The 8,598-nt window shown below is 40.5% G+C and overlaps 1 long non-coding RNA gene across 1 annotated transcript; it reads left to right on the top strand.

The window, feature by feature from the left end:
- Positions 1-5,287: 5,287 nt before the first annotated feature.
- Positions 5,288-6,064, top strand: LOC141756495 (uncharacterized). The gene is made up of 3 exons (XR_012591486.1): positions 5,288-5,697; positions 5,767-5,885; positions 5,958-6,064. It is a non-coding gene; the product is annotated as an uncharacterized LOC141756495 (long non-coding RNA).
- Positions 6,065-8,598: the final 2,534 nt, after the last annotated feature.

Here is an 8,598-nt window from a genome sequence, read left to right as displayed (position 1 = left end):
CCGGAGGAGAAAGACAGCACCATGAAGGAGAAAAATAGCACACTGCAGGACGAAAACCGCACCTTGCAGGAGAAAAACCGCACCCTGCAGGATGAGGTGCTTGTCCAAACGGGGTCCCTCCAAAAACAAGTGGAGAAAACTGAACTTCTTCAGTGGGAAAATGGCACCCTGCAAGAGGAAAACCGCTACCTTCAGGATGAATACAGCATCAATCGGGAAGAAATAGAGTGTAATGTGTATATATGTATGAATATAGTGTAATATGCATATAAATATATATACTAAATAATAATCATCATCATCATCATTTGAAGTTCAATAAGTTCTTGGACTTACGTTGTTGGTGCTCGGTTCCTAATTACATCGACACATTAACGCAAGTTTCGATTTTTAGGTTGTAGTGGGCTCAGTTTTAAAGCTAGAATGAAGATACAAATACTACAAGACATTAAATAACGCTTCAAACTTGTCATGGCCAATTTCAAAGGGGTCTCTTGACCCCCCCTTGACAAAATGAGCCGTCTGGAATCCTTCAGTCAGTCATCATATAATAACATCACTTATTGTCAGCTGACCTCATGCCTTTACACGAGTTTCCTTTCAGTAAAGCCAATAAAGAAATAATCCACGTCTTGATCAGACAGGTCAAAGTAATCCAGTCGTAGAAAAGAGATTTGTACTTTATAACGTTACCTTGCGATGAAAATGAAAGACTATTGAGACGAGTCCATCAGGAGTTCGGTTGAAGGCATTAGCCTTTCTGAAAAAAACTTACTATATCAACTAAAACAAGTCCTCATTTACAGTTAGCAAGGCTCTTCATCCTCTCCTCTCAGCATCTAAACAAACCCCACGCCGGTTGACCGGAAAAAAAGGGCAAAACAGGAAGTGACTGATTGTAATTGCCTGCCTATAAGCCATAATACTGAATCTCTTTAGGATTTCTACATGAAAGATGTGGCTTAATGTATAGTAGCCATTCAGAATACCAAAGACAGTTCTTACATATTTAGTTCAGGCAAAATTGAAAAAATAAAATCATTGTCTGCAATATTATGAGATTATCTTCATGATTGAAAGCCGGATTTGTTCTCTTGGAGCTATAATAATAAATTCTACCAAAATCTTTGTTTTTTTGGTTCATTTTAGACAGACACAGTTGTCTTACAGTTGTTACTTTGAATAAAAGTCGTATTGCTAGACATAAAAATAAAAATACAAGGATTAAAAAGGACAACGTAAAAGAGGACATCCAAAGGACTATTTAGGCACAGCAGGGAAAAGGCATTGCAGTACATAAAAACTTGGGCCTGTACAGTGCGCCACAGATCACTTTTCACATAAAATGTAGTACAAAAAATTTATTTCACCAGCATTAGGAAACCATAGGAAGTAAAATGGTTGCATTCAGTTCAATTTAGTTACATTCACAGTCAGCAGTAATGTCTCTACTGCCATAAGTGAGAGAATAATTTGTCCTTTATCGATATTTGCATAACACAGCTCCACATAGTAATCTTTTTTATTCCTGTTTTCTTTTTCTAAAAATCTATCTTTTGGTTGCCACAGGACAATCACATTCAGCCAAAACAAGGAGTCACAACTCCGCTGTATCCGATCATATTACAATTATGTAGAGTTTCCTAATGAAATAAAAAGGAGAGGACGTTGGAGTGAACAGCTGCTTCTGAGCGGATATTGTTTTCTATGGAACTGTATGAATCGTTTATGTTATACTAAAAGATGTCGCCGTCTTCATCACTTCACACTGAACTGTTGAAGAGCGTTGTCCAAATTAGTTTGATGAGTGCAGGACTGCATGCGTCATTACGGCCATTACACACATGCAGCCAGTAACGTTACTGCACACACACATTCATGACCATAGAAATAAAGTCAAAATAAGAATAATTCTATATCTATATTCATGACAAACCACTTTCCTCTAGTTTCCCTCAGAAAGAAAATACCACCCGAACAAACAAAGACCATTTCAATGTTGTTAAAGGGACTATTTGTAACTTTTTAAGCGTATAAATGTAGCGGGTCGCCACATATGCGCGCTCGCATATGCGTGTTCGCGTGTGGCCACTGCCTCTCCTCCTCTGCCTGCCTGCCTTCACTCAGACAGAGCGATCGTTCTCAGCTCGCTCCACCTCTAGATGTGAACGCGCGCTCACTCCACACTGCAGAAGAGTTAGTTTAGCTCTGAGAATATCTAGTGAATGTACAGTGGACGTTTGTGCAGAAATAACTGCTGCAGCTCCTCCAGACCAACAGAGGTTTCCGTGTCTTGTTAAGTGACGTAGCTCCTCAGCGTGTAACGTTATCGTCTCGTTACCGACCGGGTGCCGGTGTGCAAGATTAACTGGTGGCTGAATTAACTGGTGATATTCCCGTGCAGATGTGTGGTAGGAGTGGCCTGTCAGGACCCCTGTCGATTCACCAGGAACATATTAATCGCTTCTCTCGCTTCTCCTTTCTGTCCGATTGTTTTGTCGGTGTCATTTGAAACATTACGATCAGAACAGTTTGCTAGAACAGTCATTACGCGGACGTGAGGCTGTGGTAGCGACGCCAATCTCAGTGCGAGGACATGAGAATGGTAAAGTAGGTGACTTTGTCGATGCCTGTTGAAAACACTGCTAACGTCAATAAATCATTTAAAACTTTTTCTTGCTGTCAGTGTGATATGTGTATGTATCATATCGTTATTAGTATGATGTGAAGTTGATTTGAGACCTGTTTATACTTTCATTCGTAAATGACAAATACAGTCTGACGTTTACACCCAGGTCGAACCCATTCAACTGTGGCAAACTGTGATCAAGTCAGATTAACTTGTGATACAACATCTGTAGGCTATCTACCAGCGATCATGTTCAACACTAAAGGCTACAGACATTTATCCCTCTCATCACAACGATATGCAGCACCCATTCACCCAGAGTAGACAGACATGAATGTTAACTCTTATTTCGCAACTGGGGGGGACTAACTACAACTACTAATTATGTATGTATAAAGTATAAGCAGAGACAGATGACCGTGAGGCTTGATCAAAGAAACATAACAGGTAAAATAACATCATATAACTTTAAACAACTTGCATTGCCTGAAACCTGGAAAGGGGGGTGGGGGTTCAATTACACCTGATGGCACAGGTTGACACAAAAGTGACATCAGGAAGTCATTAGGGCCTCATGATGTCCAGGCTATATAAAGTCAGTCAACATGGCACAACTTTGTGGGTTTGTGAGGAGAAAGTAAGCGATAGAAAGCAATAGTGAGCGAGAGTCAGAGATCGAAATAATCAAAAATAGTCAGCGATAGTGAGAGTAAGTAGGTGAGAGTAAGGTAGGTGAGAGTAAGGTAGGTGAGAGTAAGTAGGTGATAGTAAGGTAGGTGGGAGTAAGTAGGTGAGAGTAAGGAGGTGATAGTAAGTAGGTGAGAGTAAGGTAGGTGAGAGTAAGTAGGTGAAAGTAAGGTAGGTAGAGGTAGATTGGTGAGTCAGGTGGAGAAATGGAGAGCTTTTGGAAAATGGATCCCAGCATCATTAAACAGCTGCTGGATGTGAAAATCCATAACCGTTATCCTGAGGGGTCAACCAGTAAGGAAAAATATGTAATTAAGAGGAGAGCTGAGACCTTCAGGTTAAAGGGTAAGGATGCATGCCACATGCACTTTAGAACACAATGATCATCTGCCATGGTAAAACTCCCAATATATCTAATATGACATTTAAACACCAGATGCAGACCTGTATTACATATGCAGGCGCAAAAAAAACAAGGCCGAGCACCTGGCTAAAGTGGTCCTCAGTGCTGAGGAAGCCAGTGAAGTCTTTGAGGAGTTCCATAGTAGTGTGATTGGTGGCCGCTGTGGAACCGAAAAGACCCACAGTGCAATAATCACCCGCTATTATTGGCCTGGAATGGAGGATGATATTCGCAAGTGGGTGAGTTGGTATCTTCCAAATAATGTGGTGGAATACATTTTGGTTCAAAAGTAGAGCATACACATGTGTTGAAATATGTATAAGCAAAGGGCTATCACTTTTCAATATAATATAGTATAACATAATATTAATTTGCACTACCAGTCGTCATCATTTTTGAAATAATCTTTCACTGCTTAGATTGCTCAGTGTCCACAGTGCCAGTTGAAGAGAGCGAACCTCAAAGAAAAGCAGGACTACAATCCAATAGAGGTAAAGGAAACAACAGCATATTGTCAGCTTTGAAACACAAACAGTGATGCTCATGTCTTTTATTTTTGTTTTTCCCAGGTGACAGAGCCCTTTGAACTGGTAGGGATGGACCTGGTGGGTAAACTCACAGCAACAGATGGTGGCTACCAGTACATATGTGTCATGGTGGACTATTTCACCCAATGGGCAGAGGCATACCCACTAAAGAGCAAAACAGCAGATGAGGTGACCAATTGTATTCTCGATTTCTTTTACAAATTTGGTGCACCTAAAAGACTGCTAACAGACCAGGGCTCAGAATTTTGCAACAAGGTACAGTGATGATGCTATATGAATCCCCAGTATCTAACAGTTGCTGTGCTGATATCTTTCTTATTCCTGCTGCCTGATGTTTGTCCAAATTAACATTTCAAGGTCAACTATGGCCTTTGTAAGAGGCTGGGCATAGAAAGGAGCCTGTGCTCCCCCTATCATCCACAGACCAATGGCCTTGTGGAAAAACTGAATGGGACAATACAGAGGTATGTTTTAGTATTAAATACTTCAATAAATTCAAGGTCTTCATACAATAAACACATTTCCTGTTCCTATATGATCAGGTAAGTAGTGATAATACTTTCTGAGAATAGCTTGCTTTATCATACATGAGAACCATAATTCTGTCCTGCCTGTACTTGAATTACTCTACATTTTCAGGTCGCTGAACAAACTTGTGGCTGAACAGCCCAAACGGTGGGACAATTTCCTGCAGTCCACCATGTTTGGCCTTTGAACCAAGAAGCAGCTGACGACAAAATACACTCCTTATTATTTGACGTTTGGGAGGGAGGCCAGGTATCCTTCTGAGGTGCCCAAGGAGTACAAAGTAAGATTTTCTAATGTTGTCACATTTTTTAAAAGTCTTAATTAGGGTCATCTATGTCCTCTACTTTCAAACTGTGATTTGTGGCAGGTAACTGAAGACGAAGTCCGCAGCCTGCTGGTGAGGGAGGACATCTGCGAGGGACTGAAGAGTCAGAAAGGTGTCTTCAAAGAGGTGAAGGCAAACATTAAAAAAAGCCAGGACAAAGTCTGTAAAAGGAAGCAAGAAAGGGGCCAGGAGGACAATTTCAGAGTGGGCGATTTGGTATTGAAAAAAAACATCCGACAGGAGCAGAGAAAAGGGGGGAAGCTGGAGTCAGATATGTTGGGACCCTATAAAATCATTGAACTTGAGGGAAAGATTGCCGTCCTGGCTACAAGTAAGGGAAAGGGAAAGCTTCAAACAAACATTGATCTGCTGACATACTATTTCCAGCCAGAGGAGAGGATCCCTGCTAAACTGAAAAAATTGTCAGATCCTTCTCCTCTGGCTGGTCCACAACAGACACACACACAGACACTCATACACAGCACACAAACACCCACATCTGAAGTCATACCAAAACCATCGGAAGCTCCATCCATGGACTGCAGGGCCCAAAGACCATCCAGTGATCCTGAAATTTGTAAGTAAACTCACAAAGTACAACTGAAATTATGCATTGCACAAATAACTGGCATTGCTGTGTTTGCAGTAATCCGAGACATATGGACGGGGAGGAGAAGGGAGACCCTGTGGTCCAAGATCGGGCCTTACAAAATCTATTCGGAAAACCTCATGGTCTTGGCCCCAGGAGAGCAGCTGGAGGGAGAGGTATTTTAAAAACAAATATTGGACTGATATTTCTCTTTTCGATTGGATCACAACTTACTATTGTACTCTTAGATCGTGAATGGCTATCTAACAATGGTGGGCAGGAAAGCTGGAGCACTAGTAATCGACACGTATTTGATGACCTCACTCTGGCAGGGGACACACAAAGGTGGTTTAAGAAGGGTCAGTAGGACTATATAGTTGGACTGTGTGTGTGTGTATGTATATATGTATATACAGACGTAGGCAAAGTTGTTGGTACCCTTCCGTTAAAGAGAGAAAAACCCACAATGGTCACTGAAATAACTTGAAACTGACAAAAGTAATAATAAATAAAAAATTACTGAAAATGAACTAATGAAAATCAGACATTGTTTTTGAATTGTGGTTCAACAGAATCATTTTAAAAAACAAACTAATGAAACTGACCTGGACAAAAAATTATGGTACCCCTAGAAAAGATGTAAAATAATGTGACCATAGGGACATGTTAAACTAAGGTGTGTCCTGTAAATAGCATCACAGGTATCTTCAAACTTGTAATCAGTCAGTCTGCCTATTTAAAGGGTGAAAAGTAGTCACTGTGCTGTTTGGCATCATGGTGTGTACCACACTGAACATGGACCACAGAAAGCTAAGGAGAGAGTTGTCTCAGGAGATCAGAAAGAACATTATAGACCTTCATGTTAAAGGTAAAGGCTATAAGACCATCTCCAAGCAGCTTGATGTTCCTGTGACTACAGCTGCACATATTATTCAGAAGTTTAAGGTCCATGGGACTGTAGCCTACCTCCCTGGACGTGGCCGCAAGAGGAAAATTGATGACATATTGAAGAGACGGATAATACGAATGGTAACCAAAGAGCCCAGAACAACTTCCAAAGAGATTAGAGGTGAACTCCAAGGTCAAGGTACATCAGTGTCAGATCGCACCATCCGTCACTGTTTGAGCCAAAGTGGACTTAATGGAAGACAACCGAGGAGGACACCAAATCATAAAAAAGCGAGACTGGAATTTTCCAAAATGCATATTGACAAGCCACAAAGCTTCTGGGAGAATGTCCTTTGGACAGATGAGACAAAACTGGAGCTTTTTGGCAAGTCACATCAGCTCTATGTTCACAGATGCAAAAATGAAGCATCCAAAGAAAAGAACACTGTACCTAATGTGAAACATGGAGGAGGCTCGGTTATGTTATGGGGCTGCTTTGTTGCATCTGGCACAGGGTGTCTTGAATCTGTGCAGGGTGCAATGAAATCTCAAGACTATCAAGGCATTCTGGAGCGAAATGTGCTGCCCAGTGTCAGAAAGCTTGGTCTCAGTTGCAGGTCATGGGTCCTCAAACAGGATAATGACCCAATACACAGCTAAAAACACCCAAGAATGGCTAAGAACAAAACATTGGACTATTCTGAAGTGGCCTTCTATGAGCCCTGATCTAAATCCTATTGAACATCTGTGGAAGGAGCTGAAACATGCAGTCTGGAGAAGGCACCCTTCAAACCTGAGACAGCTGGAGCAGTTTGCTCACGAGGAGTGGGCCAACATACCTGTCGACAGGTGCAGAAGTCTCATTGAGAGTTACAGAAATCACTTGATTGCAGTGATTGCCTCAAAAGGTTGTGCAACAAAATATTAAGTTAAGGGTACCATCATTTTTGTCTAGGGCAGTTTCATTAGTTTGTTTTTTTAAATGATTCTGCTGAACCATAATTCAAAAACAATATCTGATTTTCATTAGTTAATTTTCAGTGAATATTTATTTATTATTACTTTTGTCAGTTTCAAGTTATTTCAGTGACCATTGTTGGTTTTTCTTTCTTTAACGGAAGGGTACCAACGATTTTGCCTACGTCTGCATATGTGTATATATATGTATGTGTATATATATATATATATATATATATATATATATATGTATATATATATATATATATATATACACATACATATATATATATACACACATACATATATATATACATATATACACACATACATACATACATATATATATATATGTGTATATATACACAGCTAAGATTTAAATGCAGAATCTGACACCCATTGCCATACAGTTTATTATGATGATGCCTAATGAAGTTTAAACTGCAGAATTTATCATCCTAAAATTGATGACTGATGTGAACCTGACAATGTTTTGACAGCATTCTAAGGTCTGTTTTTTTAATTTTTCCCTTTCAGATTGAGTGCACCACCTGTGCTCTGTGGTACCACACTAGATGTGTTGGCCAGCCCTCCACAGATGTGGACTACTTCTGCACTGCCTGTACGACTTAAAAAGTAGTTCCTACACCAGCTCAGGAAGTCTGGCCTGTCTCAGCTGCTGATCCAGTTCTACAATACAGTGGTCAAGTCTGTTCTCTGCACATCCATCACTGGGTGGTTTGGATCCAAACAGGACAAGAACAGGCTACAACGGATGGTCAGGACTGCAGACCGGCGTAGCTTCGATCAGGATATGTCCTTTAACTCCCACATAAAACAAACCTCAAGGACTGCCTTCTTTCATCTACTTAACATTGCGAAGATCAGGCACATCGTGTCTCAAAATGATGCAGAAAAATTAGTCCATGCGTTTGTTACTTCGTTCTACGTTAACAAAGCCAAAGAAAATTCATAGTGTATACCTCTTACACCTAGCAATAAATACCATTCTGATTCTGATTCTTAAGTTCAATAGAACCCTGA

The sequence above is a fragment of the Sebastes fasciatus genome, chromosome 18, assembly GCF_043250625.1.
Source record: "Sebastes fasciatus isolate fSebFas1 chromosome 18, fSebFas1.pri, whole genome shotgun sequence".
Taxonomy (NCBI): domain Eukaryota; kingdom Metazoa; phylum Chordata; class Actinopteri; order Perciformes; family Sebastidae; genus Sebastes; species Sebastes fasciatus.
The sequence above is the reverse complement of the archived record's forward strand: the minus strand, read 5'-3'. Positions and strand labels throughout refer to the sequence as shown.